Source organism: Marmota monax, unplaced genomic scaffold (assembly GCF_021218885.2).
Source record: "Marmota monax isolate L192 unplaced genomic scaffold, Marmota_monax_Labrador192_F-V1.1 WCK01_AAM20220418_F8-fsc00111, whole genome shotgun sequence".
NCBI classification, from domain to species: domain Eukaryota; kingdom Metazoa; phylum Chordata; class Mammalia; order Rodentia; family Sciuridae; genus Marmota; species Marmota monax.
The window spans coordinates 2,971,221-2,986,198 of NW_026695067.1; the positions used below are offsets into that span (position 1 = coordinate 2,971,221).

The 14,978-nt window shown below is 37.8% G+C and overlaps 2 protein-coding genes across 12 annotated transcripts in view; one reads left to right on the plus strand and one right to left on the minus strand.

Moving 5' to 3' along the window:
- Peak1 (pseudopodium enriched atypical kinase 1) overlaps positions 1 to 367 on the minus strand; it is a 273,181-nt gene extending 272,814 nt beyond the window's left edge. For all 9 annotated transcript variants that reach the window (XM_046427924.2, XM_046427921.2, XM_046427922.2 and 6 more), the window contains exon 1: positions 190 to 367. The gene's annotated coding sequence lies outside the window, so the exon portion shown is untranslated. The remainder of the gene's footprint in view (positions 1 to 189) is intronic.
- A 487-nt stretch (positions 368 to 854) lies between these two features.
- The window catches only part of Hmg20a (high mobility group 20A), a 79,313-nt gene continuing 65,189 nt past the window's right edge, over positions 855 to 14,978 (plus strand). For 2 of the 3 annotated variants that reach the window (XM_046427937.2, XM_046427938.2), the window contains exon 1: positions 855 to 1,169. The gene's annotated coding sequence lies outside the window, so the exon portion shown is untranslated. Of the gene's footprint in view, positions 1,170 to 1,896; positions 2,067 to 14,978 lie in introns of those variants that run through there. The other variant, XM_058573837.1, reaches the window with a different exon arrangement.

Here is a 14,978-nt window from a genome sequence, read left to right on the forward strand (position 1 = left end):
GGGCGCGGGGGTGGCCGGGTCTTGAGAGCCCGCGCCCGGCAGGACGCACCGGCCTCCGGAGCCCCCACGGCGCCGCCCTGCCTGCATTCCCCCAGATCAGCACCCTCACCCCGCAACGACCCCGACCCCACCAACCCGAGCGTGAGGAGAAGGAAACCGAGGGGACGCGGGCAGCCCTGCCCCCGTTACCTGAGGGTCGCACACGCCGCTGCGGTGACCACCATTGCCGCCTGTCCCGTCCCCTTCCTGGTGATCGCGACCGTCGCCTCCGAGCAACTGACACTGACTAACAACAACTAACTAACTACTCGCCGTCGCCGAGTCCACCGCGCGCTCCCGGCCGCTTGCCGTCCGACCAGCCCACCAGCCTGCCCGCTCCTCCCAGCCCCGCGCGCCACCCTGCCGCGCGCACCCTTGCCCGCTGCGCTCCTCGAGGAGCGAGCACGCGCACGCGCACGCGCATGCGGGTCCAACTCGCTCCCAATTCTCTCCTCAGTCTCGTGGGAGGAGTCGCCTCGAGGCCCTGCCCCTCTGCGTTCCAACCTCCCAGGGCGAGACGTACCGGGCGCCTGATTGGCTGAGGAAGGTGTGGCCAAAGAAAGAAGGCAGGACGACTGGGACCTTGAGACGCGTGACAGGAAATTTGGGTTCAATTAAATGGTAAAGAAAAAGGGCAACGAAGTTTTAACCCATTGGGGTGTCGGATCCCCCTAGCTCACCAAGTCGTCTAATAGAGACTATGTGATTTCAAGGACTCCAGTACACAGTAATTACCAGTTTAATTCCCACTACCTATTAATAAAAAAACTTCATTTCCCATGAAGCTCCGCGAGTCTCACCTTACGTAATTACGTAGGCTTTCGCCGCACTGGAACAAAATAATCCCTTCATTTTTCTGAAGGTATCAGGAATAATATTTCACTTTTCTCCTTACCGGAACAATTTTAAATGTTACCACGTTAGGAGACGTTACCTATAAGGCGGTTTTTAAGCGATTAGGTAAAGAGAAATAAAGGATGACAAAATAAAGTGCTGCGGAGGAATTTCTGTCAAGCTCTGAAACGACGGAGTGCGAAGAGTGAAGGCGATTGAGAGGGGCTGAGGGAATTGTCCTCTGTGCAAGGGACTTTCATTAGGCCCCAGCCCCTGCCTGCCCCTATCATCAGCAGGTCAGTAAGCAAGGCGAGCTTGGGGGTGGCTACAGTCGAGATGTCCTTTGCCCCTTGACGATCATCCCGCTTTTGCTGCTGTTATTGATTTATCTTGTTTTAAGGTTAACAGAATGGGGGCCTTACTTCCGGTTGGGGGAGGGGAGGAATGCTGTCATGGGGGAGGGGGAACATTACACTTCCTGTGAGAGTAGGATGGTGGTTTAGGGGTGTCCAACCCACTTCCCGTGCTGGTGAGGGCCTGGAAAGGTGGTGCTTGGTATTATTTGCAGAGATGTTATTTTAGAGCTTTGGGATTGTGTGTTATGTCAAAGTTAGGTTATTACACCAAGTTGTGCTGATCATCAGCCTCCAGGCAGAATTTTTGTGTTTGGTTTCCACTTGTAAGATGGAAAATTACCTCCCCAACAAAAGTTTCTTCAAAGAATTCGAAACCCCTTGTTAAAATTCTGTTACCCGATGGACATACTCTTTTGTGTGACTCATGCATTGCCCACCCCTGCTTCCCTACTCAAGTTCAACCTTGACTGAGTGAGATACAGTGTTCTCTGCCATAACCATGCAACAGAAACTCCGTATATATTCCTTGAAGGAGGTTTACCAAAGAACTGAATATCTCACAGTATGGGACATTTTCATTTTAGCGGGGGGGAAGTATACTGAAGTACTCAAATTTGATGTTACTTAAATTGACATAATTGGTATCTTTCGTTCTTAGACCTGTTGGTTTGGGGCTACAGGTTTTGCCCTGTGCCTGAGAACAACTTCCTCAGCCTTAAAAATTCTATGAGCCAGTGTGATGACTCTCCTGAAATCCCAAGGACTCAGGAAGCTGAGGCAGAAGGATCAAAAGTTCAAAGCCAGCTTCAACAACTTAGTGAGGCCCTAAACAACTTGGTGAGACCCTGACTCCAAATAAAATATTAAAAGGACTGGGGATGTGGCTCAGCGTCTAAGTGTCCCTGGGTTCAATCCCCAGTACAAAAAAAAAAAAAAAATATGTAGTTTAAATGTAGTTGCTGTGAAAGTTGTATTTTAATACAGTTTTCCCTTTGTGATTTAAAAAAATTTGGCACTGATTTAAGAAATGATACCTATTCTTTGCAATTTTAAAGCATGTTGAAATGGTCATGACCTCAGCTTACATTTTAAGGAGAAAATGGCTCACAAAAGATAAAAGACGAATAAGAAAAAACTATTTGCCTATATTCTCTATTGTATATAATAAACTATATAGGAGGTGATAATGAACACCCAACAATTTTGATTCCTTGACTTCTCTTGTCAAGTACCAATACTTGATGTATGTACTGGAAGGTACCAGTCTTTTTGGAGCTTGCTTTGTGAAATCACAGCACTTCTTTGGTATTTTAGGACATCTGTGAAGAAAACCTAGAACTGTAATGCCTTTCAAGAATTTTTAAAATAATAAGGCCAATGTGTTTTTTTTCCTTTGGGATTGTTACACAGTAACCACAAATATTGCAATTATTTGAATTCTAGTTCTTTTAAAAAGCTATTTGGTTTGGAGTTGGTTAGAAAATGTTTTAAATTAAATGTGGAAATTAAAATATTTTAACCCACAGACTTTTTTTTAAAGTCAGTTTGATAGGCTCAGAATACCAGGTATAGTAAGTAGCACACACCTTTAATCCCAGCTACTTGGGATGCTCTGAAAGGAAGATTACAAGTTTGAGACCAGCCTGATCAATTTAGGCAGATGCCATCTCAAAGGGAAGTGGAGTGCTGGAGATGTAATAGCTTAGTGTTAGAACACCCTTGGGTTTAATCCCCGGTACCACAAAAAAAATTAATTAAACTAAAAATAGTAAAGGATAGGGTTTTAGCTCATTGATTGAGCACTTGCTTAGCACAGGAGGCCCTGAGTTCAATTCCCAGCCCTGAGTTCAATTCATATATATATATTTTATATATGTATATATATATATATATATATATATATATATATATATATATATGGCTTTGTTTTTTTAAAATAGATCTGAAAGGACTATTGTGGTGTTGTGGCTTAGTGGTAGAGCACTCACCTAGCACACGTGAGGCACTGGGTTCGATCCTCAGCATCATGTAAAAATGAAATAAAGATAGTGTGTGTCCACCTACCACTAAAAAATAAATATTTTTTAAAAATAGGTCTGAAGGGCTGGGGTTGTGGCTCAGTGATAGAGCGCTAGTCTTGCATGTGTGAGGCACTGGGTTCAATCCTCAGCACCACATAAAGATAAATAAATAGGGCTGGGGATGTGGCTCAAGCGGTGGCGCGCTCCCCTGGCATGCATGCGGCCCGGGTTGGATCCTCAGCACCACATACAAACAATGATGTTGTGTCCGCCAAAAACTGAAAAATAAATATTGAAATTCTCTCTCTTCTCTCTCTCTCTCTCTCTCTCTCTCTCTCTCTCTGTCTCTCTCTTTAAAAAAAAAGATAGATAAATAAAGGTAATGTGTCCATATAATTTAAAAATTAAAAAAAAAATACATCTGAGGCCCTAAAATCAAGTATCTTTTGAAAGACCACACAATTGCAGTGATTGAAAAGGCAAGGCAAAATAATGTCTGTTATTACTAAAAGATGGTTAGAGGTGTGTAGACTGCCCCTAGTATGTATTGATTCATTAGAAATCATTCCCTGTCTTCTATATTAGTGTAATATAGAAGAAAACATAGTCACCCTGACAAAATAAACTATAATAATCAGAATTCTTGAAGTGTGGAAAGATTGTAGAACTAAATGAAAAAGAGAAAATGATGTTAAAATATTGATTGAGATGCTCTAGTACTGCCTTTTGGAAATGTCTTTGGAAAGCAAAGGAGTTTATTAAATTGGTTCTCATGATTTTCCATGGAAGAAATGCGGTAGAATAGAAAGAAGAAAAATTACTGCAGCTGAAAGACTTAAGTGGCTTGAAGTACTACTGAATGTTAAGAAGAAAGCCATATATAAAGTACATATCTGGAAGAAGATGTTTTGTGATAAGTGACAGTTACTCATGGGTTCTTCAAAGAAGAAATATTAGAAAAGCTTGTGAAAAATAGGGAAAGTCTATGGAACCCGTTTGTATTCTTTTTACAAAGGTGTTTCTGTGAAGAGGCTTGCTGTCTTCCAGAGGTGTGTTGTTGTTTCTTACTGTCCTTTGCAGCATTTTCATTGCACCTTCCCTTAGAAACAGAGTGTCAAATCAGATTTTTGTAAGTATACTCTGTTATTTCTTTGAGTTAATGAATTAGAGATTTTCATTCTGTGACTTCTCATCTATAATAAAGAAATTATTGATATTTTTTAGGGCACTTAAATTAGATAACCATTGTCTTTTCCAAAAGCAGTCATTGGATACACTGTTGAGAGCAGTTAGAAGTCTTAAAACTCTAGATTCCATCTCACTGAAATTTGATTATCTGCAGAGAACTTATACATAATACAAAAGTGTCTTCTCATTGTTCTGTCTGCCTACTCTGTAAAATCATGCTAATATTTTACATCTTACTGCTTTCTCACTTGATGTTTTGGTAACAATTAGTTTTTTGTTTGGGCCATGGAGTTGAGAGAGTTAAAGGGAGTATCTTAACAACCTTAATGTTTCTCCCTACCCCCACCCCTGTGCCACACTAGGAATTGAACCCAGAGGCATTTTACCGCTATGCTACAACCCCAGCTCTTTTTATTTTTTATTTCAGCCAGGGTCTTGCTAAGTTTGGCCTCAAACTTATATTCCTCCTCCCTCGGGTGTGCACCACCTCACTCAGCATTAAATGGTTTTTAAACTTATTGCTCTGCCCCCTTTATTTCAAGGATCTCAAGGGTATGCAAATAAGAATTCCCATCCATGACTTTTCATTATTTCAACAAAAATTGAGTGCCTACTGTGTACCAGTCCCTGTTACTGGGACTCAAATACAATATTATAGACAAATATCCATATTCTTTTGGAGTTTGTGTCCTGATAGTTTACAAGTCAAAACTAGAATTTTGTTCCCTCACTATTCCTAAATGAGATCTATTTTGAAATCATTGTTCATCTTGGATCAAGATGCCGCTGTTACAGCTCAGTGGTAGAATGCTTGCGTAGCACGTGTGAGGCCCTGGGTTCGTGTCTCAGCATCGCATATAAATAAATAAAATAAAGGCCCATTGACAACTGGAAAAATAATAAAAGGAAAAAAGAATTTTAAAAAAATGCAGCCGTGGCCTAGCATGATAGTGCACACCTGTAATCCCAGCAGCTCAGGAGCCTGAGGCAGGAGGATCGTAAGTTCAAAGCCAGCCTCAGGAAAAGCAAGGTGCTAAGCAACTCAGTGAGACCCTGTCTCTAAATAAAATACAAAATAGGGCTGGGGATGTGGCTCAGTGTTCGAGTGCCCCTGAGTTCAATCCCTGGTACCCAAAAGAAAAAAATGCATCTATGAATTTGATTTTTGATCGCAGTCTCTAAGTCATTTTAAACCCAGCTTGGAATATTTCAGCCCAATTTTTCTCCGGACCATATAAACTCCTGGGTTAAGGATTCAGCCCTTTCATTGACACATGCATCATGATTCTAGCTTCCCTTGTACTATATAAACAAGTAAGAATGAACAGTGGGGAAAATAGGGAATCGGGCAGGCCTAGATTCAAAACTGGTTTTTACATTTTACTAGCGTGGTAACTTTAAGCAATTTACTTAATCTCCCTGGGCCTCAGTTTACCTAAATTTAAATGGGGGGAGGGTGGTAAAACAAAAATACGTAAATCACCTGGTTCAATTCAAATGCTAGGAAGTTAGTAAATGCTATTATTTTACCCTTACTCTTACTTTGGCTATTCTGGCTATTGGGATTTGCCCACTTTTTTGATGGGTTTTTTGGGGGGTGCTTTTGTTTGTTTGTTTTCCTCCTCCTCTTGCAGTATTAGGGATTAAATCCGGGGCCTTGAGCATGCTAGGTAAGCACTTTTACCACTGAGCTTCTTCCCCAGGCCCTTCCCCCATGTCTTTGAAGCCTTATTTATTCCAAAAACATGAAATACATTGTTAGGCTCATTGAGAGTCTGGATTGTCCTTCTATCAGCTCTGGGTTCTCCTTCTATCAGCATGTTCACCTAGTTGTCAAGATTTTGTTTGTTTCTTGTGGGAAGAAGAAAGCACTAATTTCCAATGATTAGTTTAGAAAATATACATAATAGAAAAGTTTCAAGAAAAAAGCCATCACTAAAATAATTTGAATTGTTACAAGAAGACTTTCAACTCATTTTCTTAAATCTGTTTAAATACAAGCCCTTTTATACTATGACCATATCTTTATTTACCCTCTAAACATTGCAAATTGGATGATCTCTGGAAAAAAAAAATGCTGTACTACACCTAGTCTGTCTATCTATCTTTGCTCGTATTATCCTCTGCCTGAAATACTTCTTTTTCTGGAAAACCCCATCTATCAAAATGCCACATTTGAAGCTCTTTCTCAAGTACCACCTTCAAGAAATATTTTCTGATATTGGGCCTCTTTCCACTCTGACAAATCCATCCTTCGATCCTTTAGAGCATTTTGTACCTTTCTTACTGTATTTAATATCCAGTGCTCCTGTTGTTTATTTTTGTTGTTGTTATTGTTATATGTAGATGTTATTTCTTCCCATATAAGTTGCAGACTATCTTATTCTTCTCTGTATCTGCTGTCATTTCTGGCACAATTCCATTCACAACATAGGCATTCAGCAAATATTTGTGGAGTTGAACTCGCACTTGGAATGATGAAGCTAATAAAGAACTTATGTCCACCACATTTATGTTCAGGATCCAGCACAATGGCCAGCCTAAAATAGACACTTAAATACCTGGAGAATGGAAGAGTGACCACGTCCTCCTTCTCTCCTTTGTGAACATTCTAAGGGTTAATGTTAGTATTCATCTATTCAACACCTGCTCTGTGATCAGAACTACGACAGCTGATCCTTGTCTTCAGTTTATTTGAAATAAAAGTTTTAACTAACATGTAAATTATGAAGAGTCAGATGTTTGAGTAAGGGTGGGATGGGGAGATCAGTACGGAGTTGTTTGTATTCTGAGAAACATCCCCAGCTATCTACCTCAGAAATCAAATAAATTTTTTTCTTATTTATTTTTGTTGTTGTAGATGGACACAATACCTTTATTTTATTTATTTATTTTTTTAATGTGGTGCTGAGGATCGAACCCAGTGCCTCACACATGCCAGACGAGCATTATACCACTGAGCCACAACCCTAGCCCCCCCAAATAGATTTTGATATCAAGTATTTGGATATTTGTATTTTCATTCCTAGTTATATGTCTAAGAGAATTGAACGTGTTCACAACAAAAACCTGTATGCATATGTTTGTAGCAGCATTTTTCTGAATAGGCAAAAAAAATTCAAACTCACATATCCATCAGTTGATGAATGAATAAACAAAAGGTAATATGGCTAGTCACTGGAATATTATTCAGTGATAAAAAGGAATAAAATAGTGATGATGCTATATTAACATGGATGAAGCTCAAAAACATTACAGTGAAAGAAAATGGACACAATGAATTGCTTTATGTATGGTCCCATTTATATGATATGTCTAGAATAAGCAGATCCATACAGGGAGTGACTGCTAAGTGGATAGGAGGTTCCTTCCGGAGGTTAAAATTATTCTGGAATTACATAGCAATGATGGTTGCACAAACTTGAATACTGGTATTCTAAAAACCCATGTACTATACACAGATATTAAATTTTTCTAAAAAACAGAGACTTTAATAGTGAAGAATTTTGGATGGGACTGGAAGGAAGCAGAGATGTGAAAGCAAGGGAGTGATAATTCTTTCTCATATTCTAGAGGGAAGTAGAAATGGTTAAGTATAGGGCTAGAGGCATATTAAAGATGGATGTGAAGATAGCTTACAACTATCCTTTGTCTTAAGGAAGCAGGCAGTAAGGTGAATGGTTAGACTATGAGGGTGTTAACACCACTGAACAAGGACATCTTCTGAACAAGGACATCTTCCTATCCTTCCTCCCTCTCCTCCCTTCCTTTCTTCCTTCCGTGAGATCTCAGGATATTGCCCCACCCTGAACTCCCAATCCTCCTACCTCAGGCTCTTGTGTAGGTGGAATTAACTGGCTCAATTTCTTCTTCAATAGGTCAAGGATGCGGTATAAAGGCTGTTGAGTTTCTGTATAAAGGTCAAGTGAGTTCAGAGGGTGAAATTATCATAAGATATACTAGAGAAGATGGGAGAACAGAGATACTAGACAAAGATATTCTGATTCTAAAACCATCCACAGATGATTGAAATAGATAAATCTTAATGGAAAAGAACCAAGAGCAGTGATTTGGAAAAGTTAGCATAAATAAAATATTCATTTGAAGAAATACTTAAGTGCCTTTTATGTGCCAGGCACTATTAAATAAAACTATAACTCTTTTCCTTATTTGAATTATGTTCTTAGGATAGTCATGAGTAGGACTATTGGTTCAAAGGTCTGGGCATGTTATAGTTCTCAATATTAAATATACCTATATAATATAAATATACCTATGAAATATAAATAAATATAATAGGTATAATAAATATACCTATATAATAATAAAAATACCTATTTTTTCCTAAAAGGTGGTTCAGATTTTTTATGACACCAACAACAACAATATGTTGTTTTCACCACAACTTTACAGCAACATTTTTTGAGTAACTGAATAGGCATAAAATCATTTTTAACTTTGGTACCTGTTTTTAACATGTGTTTCCATACAATAACCTGCATCTGTGGGAACATGAATGAATGCAAAGCCTTTATATTTGCTTCCCCCAACTAGAATGACTTTTCAAAATGTATAGATTTATGAAAACCTTAGAAATCAAACCATCCCCTAATTTTAATCTTCTCAGTGGTACTTTCCTTATTTTCTAAATGACATTCACATTTGAATCACATTTAACTGTAATTCCAATTCCCTTTTGGTTAGTAATATGCTAGGGGCTTCCATGTGTTACCTTTTTTTTTTTCCTTCCAGTGCTGGGGATTGAACCCAGAGCTTCATGCATGCCAGGCGAGCCCTCTACCTCTGAGCCACACCCCCAGCCCCCCACATGTTATCTTAAATCTAATAATTTGGCATTTTGCATATAAGAAAATTGAAGCTTAGAGAAATTAAGTCACTTGCCCAAAGTTGCAAGTGAAATATTTGATATGCAGATCCTTTGAGGCCATTGATGACTCTCTTAATTTATGATCCTTCAGTATCACAACTAAATTTACTGAGGGATAATGGAAATTGGAAAAACAATCTAGAATAGAACTTGAACAAATAAACTCTAAACTTATCTACTTATATAATGGAGTATTTAACAGAGATGGTTCTTGTTGTTTTTTTTTTGTTTGTTTGTTTGTTTGTTTTTTAATATTTTTTAAGTTGTTGATAGATCTTTATTTTATTTATTTGTTTATATGTGGTGCTGAGAATCAGACCCAGTGCCACACACATGCTAAGCAAGTGCTCTACCATTGAGCCACAAACCCAGCCTGGTTCTTGGTTTTTATTGATTGATTTGATTTTCACTGGGAGGCTCTAGTGCATGCAGAGGAAGATCTTGGTAGTGTTAAGCCCACGTTTTTGAGGCTTTCTCTATTTTTCCCTGATAATCAGGTATACTGCCCCAAGGTCTATAATGAGAGCAAAGGGGAAAGAGGAAGGAAAGAAGTGGTGTAAAAGCAACTTTTGTTGAGTATAAAGAGTGATATTTCTCTTTTGTTTTTGTTTTTGGTTAGCAGGGATTGAACTCAGGGTCACTCAACCACTGAGCCACATCCTCAGCCCTATTTTTTATTTTTTTTATTTTTTTTTTTTCAGTTGAAGGTGGACACAATATCTTTATTTTATTTTTATGTGAAGATCAAACACAGTGCCTCACAGTTGCTAGACAAGCGCTCTACCACTGAGCTACAACCCCAGCCCTCTATTTTGTATTTTATTTAGAGACAGGGTCTCACTGACTTGCTTAGCACCTCGCCATTGCTGGGGCTGGCTTTGAACCTGCAATCCTCTTACCTCAACCTCCTGAACCGCTGGGATTACAGGTGTGCACCCCCGCACCTGGCTAAGAGTGATATTTCTGACTGTAGAATGGGCAGATAAATGGCTTGATACTAAGTGTCACAAAGTAATAAAATAGTAACTTCAGATCTAATATGATAACAATATGGTAGAGTATCATGCCACATAACATTTCAGTCACTAAGGACTGCATTTACAATGGTACATACCACATAGCATAGGAGTATAGTTGGTCTTACATCTATGTTCACGAAAGTACCCAGTATGATGTTTGTACGGCAACAAAACACCCGATGACACATTTCTCAGAATGGATCCTGTCATTCAGCAATGCACGTCTATATCACAAGCTAGATATTGAAAGCATATGGAATGTGATAGCAAGAGAAGAGATTCCTTAATTCAAGTATTACCTTCTTCAAACACAAATTTAATATCAGAAATATAAAACAAAAGATATCATGTTCTAATTATGACTTTAGATTAAAATATAATCCCAATTTATAGATAAAGCAATCAGAGCCCAAATACGTGACTGAATGAGCACTAGAACATAGGCCTCATCCTCCTAATACATTTTACTAAATTGATTGAACTAAATGAAAACAATAACTATCATAGAAACACTTTGCTTGAAAGATAATGATGTAGACTTGTGTATATTTGAGCATCTGAATGTTCAGTAAACCCAGTTCTCTTCTTCCATCCCTTCCCCTTTAAATGGAGCTAATACTCCTTCACAAAAAAATAGTATCCTCCTACTCCATATTTTTCTTTCCCATCTCCACACAGCCTTCATTCCTTTACTCTGTAGCTTTACTTTCTATGATCTTGACACATACCTTTCATTTTTGTTGCTGGTAGTATCCCAATTACTGCAACTAATTTGGGAAACAATATAGCTGATGAGTCAACAGTAATAAAATGTTCATATTCTTGAGCCAGTAATTCCACTTACAGGACTTTATTCTGGGAAAATACTTCAAGTAAGGAAGATGGCTAAAGAAAATGTGAATATCACTGACACTACACTGTCTAAAAACTTGAAACCTTCTAAATAACCAATGATGAGACAATGGTTAAGTACATTATTCCCAGTCTATTCAGTGGGCTATTAGACGTTCATTTTCACCATTGATTCCTTTAAAATGCATCAAAGATGTTATAAGAATGTTTTTGCAAAAATGAAGAAATAAGTTTAAAAAAGAGGATGATATAGAGGAACACAAAATAGAAAATATGGATCATTTGTATTTGCTGTATAACATGGCATTCACTGAGCACTTATTGGTGTCAGGAACAATACTAAAAGTATTATAGAAACAGTATTGAGTAGTTTTTTAATCTTTTACTGATTTTATTTGTTTTATAAAAACACGACAGCAGTGGAAAGCATTACAATTCTTATTACACATATAGAGCACAATTTTTCATATCTCTGTATATAAGTATGTTCACACCAATTTATGCCTTTATACATGTACTTTGGGGTTTTTTGCATTACAATCTTAATACACATATATACCACAATTTTTCATATCTCTGTGCACAAAGTATGTTGACACTCAATTTGTGTCTTCATACATGTACTTTGTATAATGATGTCCATCACATTCCACCATCCTTGCTAATCCCCTGCCCCCTCTCTTTCCTTCCCACCCCTCTTCCCTACCTAGAATTAATCTAATCCTTCCATGCTCTCCCTCCCTACCCCACTATGAGTCAACCTCCTCATATCAGAGAAAACATTCGGCATTTGTTTTGGGGGGATTGGCTAACTTTATTTAGCATTATCTTCTCCAGTGCCATCCATTTACCTGCAAATGCCATGATTTTGTTCTTTTTTTAATGCTGAGTAATATTCCATTGTGTATATATGCCACATTTTTTAATCCATTCATCCACTGAAGGACATCTAGGTTGTATCCACAGTTTAGCTATTGTGAATTGTGCTGCTATAAACATTTGTGGCTGTGTCCCTGTAGTATGCTATGCTGTTTTTAAGTCCTTTGGGTATAGTCCAAGAAGAGGAATAGCTGGGTCAAATGATGATTACATTCCCAGATTTCCAAGGAATCTCCATACTGCTTTCCAAATTAGTTGCACCAATTTGCAGTCCTACCAGCAATATATGAGTGTGCCTTTTTTCCCACATTCTCACCAACACTTGTTGTTGTTTGTCTTCATAATAGCCGCCATTCTGACTGGAGTAAGATGATATCTTAGAGTAGTTTTGATTTGCATTTCTCTGATTGCTAGAGATGATGAGCATTTTTTCATATATTTGTTGACTGATTGTATACTAAAAGTGTTATAGAAACAGTATTGAATAGTTATTAAGAAATAATTTCTGGGCAGGGTGGTACATGCCTATAATCCAAATTATAGGCTTGAGTCAGGAGGATCATGAGCTTCAGCAATTTAGTCCTTAAGCAATTCAGCAAGATCCTGTCTCTAAATAAGATATTTAAAATGGCTGGGATGTGGCTCAATGGTTAAGCACCCCTGGGTTCAATCCCCAGTACCAAAAAAAGAGAAAGAATGCTGTAGTCAGGCACAGTAGCACACAGCTATAATCTCAGTGACTCAGGAAGCTGAGACAGGGGGATCCTAAATTCTCATGAGGCCAGCCTTAGCAATTTAGCAAGACCCTCAGCAACATAGTGAAAACCTGTCTCAAAAAAAAATTATTTCTTTTTTAAATAAAAAATAGACTAAGGGGGCTGGGGTCATGGCTCAGTGGTAGAGCACTTGCCTACCATGTGTGAGTCACTGGGTTTGATCCTCAGCACCACATAAAAATAAACAAAATAAAGGTATTTTAAAATATTTCAAATATTTTTTTAAAAATGAACCAGGATGTAGCTCAGTGGTTAAAAAAAAAAAAAAAAAGCCTTGGGTTCTATCCCCAGAACAAATAAATAATAATGATAATTATTATTATAATGTTCTACAGACACATTCTAACTTCACTACTTACTAGTATGATTTTGAAAATGAAATAGGGAATAATAACTATATCTACACTAAATTTTTAAATCTATGTAAAGGGTCTGGCACATGGTAAGCCCTCATTAATTGCTTTTTGTTATCAGGCATCTTATAGACATCTCTGTTAATCTTCACATTCTCACAAGAACGTTACTAGATAATCTTATTTTTCACTTTACATTGAAAAAAATTGAAACTCAGAATACTTAAATACCTGTGTTAAATAATTTGTCAAATTTAGAGGGTTTCTGCTAGAAGCAGAAAAGCCATTAGTCTTATGGACGTGGGTAGAAAAAAATTGAAATTTAGTGTTTCCCCAGGTAGCAGGGACTTATAGGCCAAGATCCTGGAAAAAGACAGCACTAATAAACCATTTTTCTGGGCTGGGGATGTGGCTCAAGCAGTAGCGCGCTTGCCTGGCATGCGTGCGACCCGGGTTCGATCCTCAGCACCACATACAAACAAAGATGTTGTGTCCGCCGAAAACTAAAAAATAAATAATAAAATTCTCTCTCTCTCTCTCTCTCTCTCTCTCTCTCTCTGTCTTTAAAAAAAAAAAGAAACCATTTTTTCTTAGGTGGGTACAGTGACACACACCTGTAATCCCAACTGTCTAGAAGCTGAGATGGAATTATAAATTTGAGGCCTGCCCGGACAATTTAGTGAGACCCTTTCTAAAAATAAAATAAGGGCTGGGGCTGGGGCTCAGTGGTAGAGAACTTGCCTAGCATGTGTGTGGCACTGGGTTCGGTTCTCAGCACTGCATATAAGTAAATGAGTAAAATAAAGGTCTATCAACAACTAAAATATAAAAAATAAATAAAATAAAAATTTTAAAAAGGTTCTGCTACCGGGTTCAGTACCCAGTACCACCAAAAAAAAAAAAAAAGAAAGAAAGAAAGACAAAAGAAATGTTGTTTTGTAACCTATGATTTCTTTTTCTAAACTTTTTTCCTTTCAAGGTATTTTCTTCACAGAGTCTATAACATAATAAAATTAATTTGCATGCTATAAACCAGTAATCTGAAATAATTGGCTGTAGCAGCAATATAAAATTTGTTAGAGAGATCCAGAGAGAAATGATGAAAAAAATCTAGCATACATGTAATTGGAGGAGAGCAGAAATTAGGAAATGCATACATTATAGTTGATAATGAAAATACAGCATCTCAAACAATGTATGAATTAGTTAAAGCTATTCTTTCTAGGAAATTTACAGCCTTAAATGAGTATGTTAGAAAAGAAAAAAGTAAAAAACTAGTGATCTAATATATTTCTCAGATTTGGAAAAGAACAAGCAAATTAAACCTAAAGTAAGTAAGGAAGTAATAAAAAGTAGAAATCGGTGACATAGAAAACAAACGTATGAAATATTTTTAAAAACCAAAAATTGGTTATTTGAAAACATTTATAAAATGTGTATACTTTTTTATTTGTTTTTTCTTTAGATATCTGTGACAGTGGGATGTATTTTGACATACATACATGGAGTATAGCTTCCCATTCTTGTGGTTGTACATGCTGTGGAGTTTCACTGGTCCTATACGCATATATGAACATAGGAAAGTTATGTTTGATTCATTCTACTGTCCTTCCTATGCCCATTTCCCCCTTTCCTTCATTCCCCAGTGAACTTCTTTTCTTCCCTCTCCAACCCCCCTTATTGTATGTTAGCATCCCCATATCAGAGAGAACATTTGGCCTTTGGATTTGGGGAATTGGCTTATTTCACATAGCATGATATTCTCAAGTTCCA